Source organism: Danio rerio, chromosome 1, assembly GCF_049306965.1.
Source record: "Danio rerio strain Tuebingen ecotype United States chromosome 1, GRCz12tu, whole genome shotgun sequence".
Classification (NCBI taxonomy): domain Eukaryota; kingdom Metazoa; phylum Chordata; class Actinopteri; order Cypriniformes; family Danionidae; genus Danio; species Danio rerio.
In genome coordinates, this window is record NC_133176.1 from 23,707,198 (window position 1) to 23,720,849 (window position 13,652).

General features: G+C 32.6%; 1 protein-coding gene and 1 long non-coding RNA gene across 7 annotated transcripts in view; one reads left to right on the forward strand and one right to left on the reverse strand.

Moving 5' to 3' along the window:
• Positions 1-13,652, forward strand: part of dnah6 (dynein, axonemal, heavy chain 6) — a 233,378-nt gene that overhangs the window by 136,709 nt on the left and 83,017 nt on the right. The window lies entirely within an intron of this gene.
• LOC110439140 (uncharacterized) overlaps positions 1-13,652 on the reverse strand; it is a 42,175-nt gene that overhangs the window by 9,572 nt on the left and 18,951 nt on the right. For 4 of the 6 annotated variants that reach the window (XR_012406148.1, XR_012406154.1, XR_012406142.1 and 1 more), the window contains 8 exons: positions 13,387-13,437; positions 12,822-12,876; positions 12,177-12,231; positions 11,019-11,069; positions 10,105-10,159; positions 8,903-8,953; positions 7,634-7,688; positions 6,834-6,891 (listed from right to left, as the gene is read on the reverse strand). This is a non-coding gene — a long non-coding RNA (uncharacterized lncRNA). The remainder of the gene's footprint in view (positions 1-6,833; positions 6,892-7,633; positions 7,689-8,902; positions 8,954-10,104; positions 10,160-11,018; positions 11,070-12,176; positions 12,232-12,821; positions 12,877-13,386; positions 13,438-13,652) is intronic. The other 2 variants (XR_012406155.1, XR_012406153.1) reach the window with 1 other exon arrangement.

Here is a 13,652-nt window from a genome sequence, read left to right on the forward strand (position 1 = left end):
TGAGTGGCTGTTCATTAACAAATAATCCCAACTGAGCCCAAACAATGTTAAAAACTATATAGAATAGTCTAATTATTTAGTATAGTCTAAGTATCTAAATACTTTACAGAGAGAATAAAATAATCTGTGGTTGTTCATTTCTTTGTTTATTGATCGGTTGAAGAATCAAAAAATAAAGCAGCTAGCTTTTTTATTTGATTTAATGACCAATTAAATATTAAACCACATACATGAAATATTTAACTTAAATAATTCATTCATAAACAAACCTAAAATAATAAATAAAAGCAGTGTGACAGAGCAGTATATGCTTTAAGGCACAGTCTCTCTTGTAAATGTGGTTTTCTTTAAAGTGTACTTTTAAATAGCTCATTACTTTACTCTAAAATATTACTGTTTGTTTGTGCAATTTGTTCATTATTGTAATTTAATAAAGGTGTGTTAATGAGACGGCGTAAAAAAAGGAGTGAGTCAGACCTAGTTTTTGAAAATTTTACCTTGATTATATTTTCATTTAAAAATCCTCTTTTGGAAGTTTTTGCGTTCCCTCGCAGATGTTTTGCGTTCTCGCAAAACTGTTTTTCCACTACATGTCAACCCTCCTGTTTTACCAGGATTCTCCCAACCCTTCCGTTTTTGCTGGGATTCTCCCATATTTCTCTTTCTTTCCATTAAAGCTGTGGGTCGATCATCGCTCTTCATATGCAACCTGTGAATTATCAAATGCATGTATACGGATGTGCTAGGTATGATAAACTGATCCCAGATCAGATTCTATACACACCATTTAAAGCGACACCTCTGTTATTAAACAAGTGATGAGCATCAAATGAATCTCTCATTTTCTTTTATTTCATAACAGAGGTGTCAATTTAAGAATGCACAGATCTATAATGAAAGTATTCCATTACTTAAGTAACTGTTTGTGCTCATTAAAGAGAAAATGAGTTGTGTTTAAAATAAAACACACAGGACGGACATGTTTACATATTGTTAAGTATATTTGTCTATTTTAACACAGATCTGAATCCTGCACTTTAACTACTCTTTAAATGGCATGTACAGAAGTTGATCTGGGATCAGTTTATCATTCCCTGATTCAGAGGTTGCATATGAAGGGCGATGATCAACCCACAGCATTTAATGGAAAGTAAATGCAGACATTTTTATATTTGTTTCAGAATGCTTTCAAAAATAAAAATATATGAGAAATATGGGAAAATACTTAACAATAGAATGATAGAGGGATAGAATGGTAAAATACGGGAGGGTTGACAGGTATAAAGTGAACAGGAAGTCTGGATAATGCAAAACATCTTTGTGAGGGAACAAAAACTTAAAAAATATATATATATATTCCTATCACTGTTTTTTTTTTTACCACCTTTTTTTTTTCTCCCACTCAGTTTTTTTTTCTTCCACCCAATTTTTTCTTCACCATCACGTCCCTTCCGAGTCTCCGTACTAATGCCTTAATATGTAACTTAATAATTTTTTTTTAATGACATTTCATTGTAACATTTAACTTTTTCCTAATACTGATTTTGGTTGGTTAAGGTTTTGTGAAGCATGATTCAGTAATGCTGATTTTACTATATTTATTTACCGGTTATAGAATAGTCTAACCGTGGATTGGCTTGCATGTATGGGCATAGTTTGACGTCTTTACCTAAAACTTTAAACCTTTATAGGCCTATTATAGGCCCATATAAGGATAATAAAATTTGATATAAAGCACTCGTTTGGCAATGAACCATGATCTGTCTGCGTTGATAAATGGTATAAAATCAATAATAGCAAAACTGCATATCATTATTACTATAAAAAAGTATATTACTGCCTTGAGTCAGTAACTTAGGCAGTAATGCAAAGTAATAATTAATGTGAATAAATAGCCTAAATGAAAGGAACAAGAGGGACCAAAATTAGTCATGGGATTAAAATGCCTCCTCAGTTATGATATCCTGGCGCCGGGCCTGCTACCACCGCAAGTATATTATAAACATGCGGGAAGTAGGGCTATGCAATTAATCGAAAATTCGATTTTGATTATGGCTTCAAACGAATATGAAAATCATTAATCGAGATAAAAAGATTGTTGCATCATATATCGTCCTCTTTTCAGTTGTACACATTTGTTGCTCTGCAAAGCTCAGTTTCACGTGAATATTACTAAAAGCATGCATTGTAATTTTGCAGCACGGCATGTGCATCATTCATTGATGTACATTCGAATCATTCATGTTTTAAAAGCATGAATGAGACCGCATGGTGTGTGTATGCGGCACACACATATTCGCACACTGTGTGCTCAGAGCAAAGCACACACATCTAAAGTTATCTTAATGTGAGCATTTTAATGGTCAAATAGGTATCAAAACGCGATGTTCAGTGATTATTCATATTAACTCTCATTTATGTAATAAACAAACGAGTTGAGAATCAAAAGACATGTGAAAGAGAAACCATAAATCAGAACCGTACTGCTCTTAAAGTGAAAGTGTGTGATATTCCTGCTGCCGACTGTTTTTACCATTAATCAAACAACAAAAGAAGACAATCCCTCACTGTTCTTGACTGAAGGACTTTAGTAGCTATAATCAAAGTTTTTTTTTTTTTTACAGTGAAGATGCTTAAAGCACAGTTTGTTTCATATTTTTATTCTATTGTACATATTTCCCTTTCCTTTGCAGGGAGGAAAATAAATGAATACAGTTGAAATCTAAATTATTAGCCCTCCTGAATTATTAGCAACCCTTTTCCCTCCAATTTCTGATTAATGGAAAGACAATTTTTTTTTAACCATTTCTAAACATAATAGTTTTAATAACTAATTTTTTATAACTGATTTCATTCATCTTTGTTATGATGACAGCACATATTTTACTAGATATTTTTCAAAATACAAGCATTCAGATTAAAGTACGATTCAAAGGCTTAATTAGGATAATTAGGCAAGTCATTGTATACCAGTAATTTCTTCTGCTGACCATCAAAAACTATTTTGCTTAAGGGAGCTATTAATATTGACCTTAAAATAGATTTCAAAATATTTAAACCTACTTTTATTTTAGCTGAAATAAAACAAATAAGACTTTCTCCAAAGGAAAAAATATTATAGGAAATACTGTGAAAAATTCCTGAATCTGTTAAACATCATTTGGGAAATATTTATAAAAAATAATTTCACAGGAGCCCTAATAATTTTGACTTGAACTGATAATCATTTTGAATAATTGTGATTAAAATTATGACCAAAATAATCGTGATTATGATTTTTCCCATAATAGAGCAGCCCTAGCGGGAAGCACTGTAATTGATAAAAAAATAAGGTGTGTATTAAGGACATTTCAGTATTTATTAAGTGTTGTTCACAATAAATAATAATCATATTAATAAAAACACTGATTTAAAAAGTATTTTGTGACACCTACATCCAATATTACAAACACAGGTTTGTTTTAAAATAATAACTCTGTACCAAAGCGTTTATTTTAGGCCTGTATAAACTATAAAACATCTCTGCAAATTAATGCAATGCAATATAAAAAACAAAATTCAATATTTTGTCAATATTGCCTTGTTGTCTCTCAGCGCACACGCACACGCACTGAACTTCAAGTAACAGACAGAAAAAATAATTTAAAATAATGTAGCACACCTTGCAGCTTTCTTTAAAATTATGATAGGCCTGTATATAAAAATAGCGCCAGACCGTTTCTCAGTATTTCGCTGGTAATGTTTTTAAATAAATAATTAGGCCTACTTAAATATTAATTTGCTATTAATGTACAGTAATTGAGACAAAATAACATAACATAGTAAAATATAAATATAATAAAAGTAAAATAAGAGTAATAATAAGAAAAAAAATAAGATTTTTAATAGGTAAAAATAAGAGTAAAATATAATCAACAAAATGTAAATTAAAACTGTGAATGAATAGGTAAATAAAAAGCTTATTTATTGACCATCTTAGTCCTATCACTTTAAAATAACAAACACTGTTTATCTCTCTATATTTAGGCTAAAACACTGCTTTATTTAATAAGGCCTACTCATTGCATTTATGCTTGTACTTTCATTTTAGTTGTCTTTTAATTCTTTATGTCTTCTTTATTCTTTAATTTTATAATGAATTCTCATTGAACTTAACAAGTTTACAATGATAATAAACTTGTTCACAAGTATGTATTGATTAATGAAGAAATTATAATGCTTTGTTTCATTGTTTATCTTTATTTACAAATAGAAGAGTATTTACAGCTACTGTATAGGCTACGTTTTGAAGAAAAAAAAAGAAAAAAAAACAGAACTGAACTGAAACTAAATTATTAAAAATAAACTTGTGAAACTTAATTTATGTCTTGCGGCAAAACTATTTGTATTATACTTTTAGTGATCTGCTTGAGGTAGGTCAATTTATTTTTATGCTTTTGATGAAGTAGCATTCAACTTAAGCTCTTTAGATCATGCACTGGACCGTTTCTCAGTGTTTCGCCGCAATGTCTTTAAATAAATAATTATTTAGGCCTATTTTTATTATTCATTTATTTTTTATTATTCATTTATTGTTATGTACAATAATTTAGACATAAAATGAGATAGTAAAGTATAATCAACAACGAAAATGTAAATAAAAACGTAAATGAAAAAGCTTATTTAATGACTGTCTTAGTCCTATCAAAACAGCAAACACTGAACATCTCTTTATATTTTGGCTAAAACACTGCTTTATTTATTTATTTAGGCCTACTTATTTGTTTTTACTATGTGTTTGTGCTTTCATTTTAGTTAGCTTTTATTTCTTTAATTCTATTTTCCAAAATTAACCCTCATTGCACTTAAGGGCCCTATCATACACCCGGCGCAATGTGGCGCAATGCGCGACGCAATAGTTATTTTCAGTTCATTCATAACAATTTGCTTTTGTATGTTATTATTAGCAGTATTAATTATTATATCCATATTTATATTTGTTTTATTAAAAAAAAGCGTAGATTTGCCCACCTGTCAGGTTTTATGCCTGTTTCACACCGCAAGCGTCAGCGGCGCGTGAGCAGAGCGTGAGCAGCGCGTATGTCGAGCAGTAGCAGCACGCAGGCGTTTGCCTTTCACACCAGCTGCGTCTGCAGCGCGCAGCTCTTCGGCAGCTGCTGCAGAGATCAACCTATCTCTGTCTATTCTATCTAGTTACCCATGTCTCTCTATTTACAAATACACTTTTTAAACTTTTCATCTGCACCAAAGCCCCTCCTATGCTGTTTCTTTAACCTGCAAATTATTATTTTACAAATTTTATAGATCAAATAGTACTGTATGCTTCTCAAGCTAACTTATATGAGAAGTGTCTACAGTCAGAAGACAATCGCCAGTGCTATCATGTCATTTGTTATTTGATTATCAGGTTGCTGTAGACCTAGTTATAATCATATTTATACAATATAGTTATAATGATATTTATACATGATCAAACTAGTGTTACTTTCTCCGCTTCAGTGATGTCCAGCGGCAGAATAACAGCTCGTTAATTCATGCTCGTGCAGATGATGAGATGGACAAAAGTAACCAATGCATGCCATTCTTTTACTTATTTTCATGTTGTCAGATTCACAGTGCAAACAGCTCCCGGTAGGAATAACTAGAGTGAACATAAAACAAAGCCGATTAAAACTTTCTTCCTCTGCTCAGCTGCACAGAACACAGCGAGCTCACATCATCCAGCATGCGTGTCGAACTACACTACCCACAATACACTGCGCTATGGACTACAAATCCCGTAAATATTCCATTTCCCCTCTCCTACAACACTAGTGTGCAACTTTAGCAAAACTGATAGTAAAATTGTTTTACATTTGGTTTTGTAGTTCGGGCCTAAATAAATGTTTGTTGCCGTTTTTAATCGTTTTAAGTTAACTTTAATGACTATATATATATAAACCATTTGACATTATTAACGCATTTATTGGGTAAAATTGCTACTTTTTACTGTCATTCAATGTGTTTTGGTCATTCTCAATGCACTGTCACTTTAATTGAGCGTGAGCAGCGAGTCAAAAATAGACCCAGCGCCGAAACTATCGCTGCACTGCTGCTTTGGCGACGCTCACGCCTCGCTCTGACGCGCTGCTGCTGCGTGCGGTATGAAAGCTCTAATCTGTTAACATGGACGCCGAAAACACACGCGCTGCTCACGCTCTGCTCACGCGCCGCTGACGCTTGCGGTGTGAAACAGGCGTTAGACCATATGCGGGCAACATGTGTTTTAGGATATAACTCAGGTTTATGACAACACTTAGTTATTATTGTTCATTTATTCATTTGCTGGAATTTAGAACTGCATTTAGAAATAGTTTTGAAACAATTATTTGCGCTTAACAAACGCAATTAATTATTATTATTAGGCTAACTGATGTCTGTGCGTAAAGATTTTCCTATCCACCAAGAGCGAAAGTGAAAGTAGAAAGTAGAAAGTAGTATCATTTATCTCTCATTCTCGCGCGGTAGATGCTCTGTTTAACAGTTTTCTGTTAAAAATAACTGTTAACTGTTTGCTTGTGAAATGCTCAGTTTTTCCACTTAAACTTACTTTACGTCATGTAAATAGCAAATGCGCTTATGGCACGATGCAAGGCTATTAAAGGGAATGGGAGATGAGACTCTGATTGGTTTATTCTCAAAATACACCTATAACTCATTGAGAAAATAAACTCAACCCTTTAGATCATGCTTAAAATTTGCTTAAAATAAAAAAGGCCTAAAATGCACATTATTTTCAAAGTAATTTTAGTTACTTAGTTTCTTCCTGCATTGTTATTGACAGAAATTCTTACCATCACCACTATCACTGTCTGGCTTCCTGGATTTCTGTCAAGATTCACCTGTTATTTGCTGAAGGGAGAAAGTGAGAGAAACATTATTATTCACTTATTTAAATTATTTTATTATTTTAATTATTATTAGTTTATTTTCTTAATAAATTAAAACGTGCACTCATTGACTTCCATGTTATTATTTTTCGTACTATTGGACTTTTCTACTTTACGAGTTTATTTTTTTCTGTTAAACAAAAAACAAGGCATTTTGATGGAAGAAGAAAACCTGCAATCATTGACTTCCAAAATAAAAACACCAAAAATATGGAAGTCAATGAGTACAGGTTTTCATCTTCCATCTTCTTTTGTGTTTAACAGAAAAAATAAACCCATAAAGGGTGTGCAAATGATGACACATTTGTCATTTTTGGGTATGAGCCAGTCACAGAGTTGTTTTCTACAGAGGTTTGTTAATTCTTGACAAAAGAATTAACAAACCTCTGTAGAAAACAACTCTGTGTTGGTCAAAGCGACTGGCTCATGGAGGTACTGAAACAGAAAATCAAAGATAAAGAAAATTCAACATTCGTTTACTTACTTTTAAAGTCAAGCATAACAAACCATGCCCTCATAAACCATGAAGAAACACACGTTATAATAGTCTACTGCTAGCACCATGTAAACCTACACATACTGTGTCCTCATAAACCATGAAGAAACACAGATTGAAGGAAGTGAAGGATGAGCAAATTTGTCATTTTTGGGTGAACTATCCTTTTAAGGAGTGTCAAAATAGCATTACAAAAGAATTAACAAACCTCTGTAGAAGACAGCTCTGTTTGTGTTTGTCAAAGCAACTGGCTTATGAAGGTGCTGAAAGAGAAAAGTAAAGAAAGATGAAGGAAACATGACATTCGCTTACTGAAAGCTTTAAGTCTTGCAAAACCAATAATGTCCTCATAAACCATGAAGAAACACACACGTTATAAAACAACAGTCTACTAGTAACATTGTAAACCTACACATACTGTGTCCTCATAAACCATGAAGAAACACACAGATTTAATAAAACAATAGTCTACTGCTAAGTCACATCCAATAGACATACTTGGTCCTCATAAACCATGACTAAACACACAGGACTGCTACACTGCATTTAGCAGAAATAGGAAACTGTTATTTTAGCACTTAAATGGATGGTTCACCCAAAAATGAAAATGTACTTGCTATTAATATACCCCAAAGCATTCCAACCCTTTATGGGTTTATTTCTTCTGATAAACAACAAAAACAAGATATTTTGATGGAAGAAGAAAACCTGCAATCATTGACTTTCATAATAGAAAACACAAAAAATATGAAAGTCAATAGTTACAGGTTTCCATCTTCTTTTGTGTTTAACAAAAAAAAATAAACCCATAAAGATTTAAAACAAGTAAAGGGTAAGCAAATGATGACACAATTGTCATTTTTGGGTGTACTATCCCTTTACTATGCCCTCATAAACCATGAAGAAACATGTTATAATAGTCTACTGCTAGCACTATGTAAACCATTGTAAACCTACACATACTGTGTCCTCATATACCATGAAGAAACACACAGATTTAATAAAACAACAACCTACTGCTAAGTCACATCCAATAGACATACTTGGTCCTCATAAACCATGACTAAACACACAGGACTGCTAAACTGCATTTAGTAAAAATAGGAAACTGTCATTTTAGCACTTAAAGTGATGGTTCACCCAAAAATGAACATTTCCTTACTATGAATTTACCCTCAAGTGTTCCAAACCTTTAAGGGTTTATTAATTCTGATAAAAAACAAAAACGAGATATTTTGATGGAAGAAAAAAACCTGCAATCATTGACTTCCACAATAGAAAAAAACAATATATAAAAGTCAATGGTTACAGGTTACCATCTTTTTTAAAGTATTTTATTTTGTCTTTAAAGAAAATAATTAAACCTTTAAACGTTTGGAACAAGTAAAGGGTGAGCAAACGATGACATAATTGTCATTTTTGGGTGAACTATCCCTTTAAGGAGTGTTTAAACAGCTTGACAAAAGAATTAACAAACCTCTGTAGAAGACAACTCTGTGTTTGTCGAAGCATTTAGCTCATTGGGGTACTGAAAGAGAGAAGCAAAGATAAAGAAAATTTTACATTCGTTTACTAACTGTTTTAGGTTTTGCATTACAAAGTTTGCCCTCATAAACCATGAAGAAACACACAGATTTAATAAAACAATAGTCTACTGCTAAGTCACATCTAATAGACATACTTGGTCCTCATAAACCATGACTAAACACACAGGACTGCTACACTGCATTTAGCAGAAATAGGAAACTGTTATTTTAGCACTTAAAAGGATGGTTCATCCAAACATGAAAATGTACTTACTATTAATATACCCAAAAGCATTCCAACCCTTTATAGGTTTATTTCTTCTGATAAACAACAAAACAATGTATTTTGATGGAAGAAGAAAACCTGCAATCATTGACTTCCATAATAGAAAACACAAAAAATATGAAAGTCAATGGTTACAGGTTTCCACCTTTTTTCAAAGTATCTTCTTTTGTGTTTAACAGAAAAAATAAACCCATAAAGATTTAAAACAAGCAAATGGTGAGCAAATGATGACACAATTGTACTTTTGGGTGAACTATCCCTTTACTATGCCCTCATAAACCATGAAGAAACATGTTATAATAGCACTGCTAGCACTATGTAAACCTATGTAAACCTACACATACTGTGTCCTCATATACCATGAAGAAACACACAGATTTAATAAAATAACAACCTACTATTGGATGTACTACTAAGTCACATCCAATAGACATACTTGGTCCTCATAAACCATGACTAAACACACAGGACTGCTACACTGCATTTAGTAAAAATAGGAAACTGTCATTTTAGCACTTAAAGTGATGGTTCACCCAAAAATGAACATTTCCTTACTATGAATTTACCCTCAAGTGTTCCAAACCTTTAAGGGTTTATTTCTTCTGATAAACAACAAAAACAAGATATTTTGATGGAAGAAAAAAACCTGCAATCATTGACTTCCACAATAGAAAACACAAATGATATGGAAGTCAATGGTTACAGGTTTCCATTTTTTAAGTGCTTTATTTTGTCTTTAACAGAAGAATTAAACCTATAAAGGTTTGGAACAAGTAAAGGGTGAGCAAATTATGACAAAATTGTACTGTTTGGGTGAACTATGCCTTTAAGGAGTGTCAAAATAGCATTACAAAAGAATTAACAAACCTCTGTAAAAGACAGCTCTGTTTGTGTTTGACAAAGTGACTGGCTAATGGAGGTGCTGAAGGAGAGAAGTAAAGAAAGATGAAGAAAACATGACATTCGCTTACTGAAAGCTTTAACTCTTGCAAAACCAATCATGTCCTCATAAACCATGAAGAAACACACACGTTATAAAACAACAGTCTACTGCTAACATTGTAAACCAACACATACTGTGTCCTCATAAACCATAAAGAAACACACAGATTTAATAAAACAATAGTCTACTGCTAAGTCTCATCCAATAGACATACTTGGTCCTCGTAAACAATGACTAAACACACAGGACTGCTACATTGTATTTAGCTAAAATAGGAAACTGTAATTTTAGCACTTAAAGGGATGATTCATCCAAAAATGAACATTTACTGAAAAAAAAAGCACAGAAAGTTTAAGAAGACATGTCATTGGCTTACTAAAAGCTTTAAGTCTCGCAAAACCAATCATGTCCTCACAAACCAATACAAAACACACAGGACTGCTACACTGCATTTAGTAGAAATAAGAAACTGTCCTTTTAGCACTTAAAGGGGTTGTTCACTCAAAAATTAACATTTACTTACTATGAATTTACCCTTCAGTGTTCCAAACTTTTATGTGTTTATTTCTTCTGATAAACAAAAAAAACAAGATATTTTAATGGAAGAAGAAAATCTGCAATCATTGACTTCCACAATAGAAAACACAAATAATATGAAAGTCAATGGTTACAGGTTTTCATCTTTTTTTAAGTATTTCATTTTGTCTTTAACAAAATAATTAAACTTATAAACGTTTGGAACAAGTAAAGGGTGAGCAAATGATGACACAATTGTCATTTTTGGGTGCACTATCCCTTTAAGGAGTGTCAAAATAGCTTGACAAAAGAATTAACAAACCTCTGTAGGAGACAGGTCTGTGTTTGTCGAAGCATTTAGCTCATTGGGGTACTGAAAGAGAGAAGCAAAGATAAAGAAAATTTTACATTCGTTTACTAACTGTTTTAATTTTTGCATTACAAACTATGCCCTCATAAACCATGAAGAAACACACAGATTTAATAAAACAATAGTCTACTGCTAAGTCACATCCAATAGACATACTTGGTCCTCATAAACCATGACTAAACACACAGGACTGCTACACTGCATTTAGTAGAAATAGGAAACTGTCATTTTAGCACTTAAAAGGATGGTTCATCCAAAAATGAAAATGTACTTACTATTAATATACCCCAAAGCATTCCAACCCTTTATGGGTTTATTTCTTCTGATAAACAACAAAACAATGTATTTTGATGGAAGAAGAAAACCTGCAATCATTGACTTCCATAATAGAAAACACAAAAAATATGGAAATCAATGGTTACAGGTTTCCATCTTCTTTTGTGTTTAACAGACAAAATAAACCCATAAAGATTTAAAACAACTAAAGGGTGAGCAAATGATGACACAATTGTACTTTTGGGTGAACTATCCCTTTACTATGCCCTCATAAACCATGAAGAAACATGTTATAATCTATAGTCTACTGCTAGCACTATGTAAACCATTGTAAACCTACACATACTGTGTCCTCATATACCATGAAGAAACACACAGATTTAATAAAACAACAACCTACTGCTAAGTCACATCCAATAGACATACTTGGTCCTCATAAACCATGACTAAACACACAGGACTGCTAACCTGCATTTAGTAAAAGTAGGAAACTGTCATTTTTGCACTTAAAGTGATGGTTCACCCAAAAATTAACATTTACTTACTATTAATTTACCCTCAAGTGTTCCAAACTTTTATGGGTTTATTTCTTCTGTTAAACACAAAAGATACTTTGAAAACTGATGAAAACCTGTAACCATTGACTTTCATATTATTGGTATTTTCTATTATGGAAGTCTATGGTTACAGGTTTCCATCTTTTTTTAACGTATTTTCTTTTGTCTTTAACAGAAGAATTAAACCCATAAGGTTGAATGATGAAACAATTGTCATTTTTGGGTGAACTATCCCTTTAACGACTGTCAAAATAGCTTGACAAAAGAATTAACAAACCTCTGTAGAAGACACCTCTGTTTGTGTTTGTCAAAGTGACGAGCTCATTGAGATACTGAAAGAAAGAAGCACAGAAAGATTAAGAAGACATGTCATTGGCTTAATGAAAGCTTTATGTCTCGCAAACCAATCATGTCCTTATAAACCATGAAGAAACACACAGAATTAATAAAACAATAGCCTGCTGGTAAGTCACATCCAATAGACATACTTGGTCCTCATAAACCATGACTAAACACACAGGACTGCTACACTGCATTTAGTAAAAATAGGAAACTGTCATTTTAGCACTAAAAGTGATGGTTCACCCAAAAATGAACATTTCCTTACTATGAATTTACCCTCAAGTGTTCCAAACCTTTAAGGGTTTTTTTCTTCTGATAAAAAACAAAAACAAGATATTTTGATTGAAGAAGAAACCCTGCAATCATTGACTTCCACAATAGAAAACACAAATGATATGGAAGTTAATGGTTACAGGTTTCCATCTTTTTTAAAGTATTTTATTTTGTCTTTCACAGAAGAATTAAACCTATAAACGTTTGGAACAAGTAAAGGGTGAGCAAATGATGACACAATTGTCATTTTTGGGTGAACTAGCCCTTTAAGGAGTGTCAAAATAGCTTGACAAAATAATTAACAAACCTCTGTAGAAGACAGCTCTGTTTGTGTTTGACAAAGTGACTGGCTTATGGAGGTGCTGAAAGAGAGAAGTAAAGAAAGATGAAGAAAACATGACATTCGCTTACTGAAAGCTTTAAGTCTCACAAAACCAATCATGTCCTCATAAACCATGACTAAACACACAGGACTGCCACACTGCATTTAGCAGAGATAGGAAACTGTCATTTTAGCACTTAAAGGGATGGTTCACCTAAAAATTAACATTTACTCACTATTAATTTACCCTCAAGTGTTCCAAACCTTTAAGGGTTTATTTCTTTTGTTAAAAACAAAACATACTTTGAAAAACGATGGAAACCTGTAACCATTGACTTTTATATTACTTGTTTTTTACTACTATGGAAGTCAATGGTTACAGGTTTCTATCTTATTTCAAAGTATCTTATTTGTTTTGTTAAACAGAAACAAGAAAACCATAAAGGTTTGGAACACTTGAGGGTAAACAAATAGTGAGTAAATGTACATTTTTGGGTAAAACTATCCTTTCAAGAAGTATCAAAATAGCTTGACAAAAGAATTAACAAACCTCTGTAGAAGACAACTCTGTGTTTGCCAAAGCAACTGGCTTATGGAGGTGCTGAAAGAGAAAAGTAAAGAAAGATGAAGAAAACATGAGATTCGCTTACTGAAAGCTTTAAGAGTCGTTTAACCAATCATGTCCTCATAAACCATGAAGAAACACACACGTTATAAAACAATAGTCTACTGCTAACATTGCATTCTACATACAGTGTCCTCATAAACCATGACAAAACACACAGGACTGCTACATTGCATTTAGCAGAAATATGA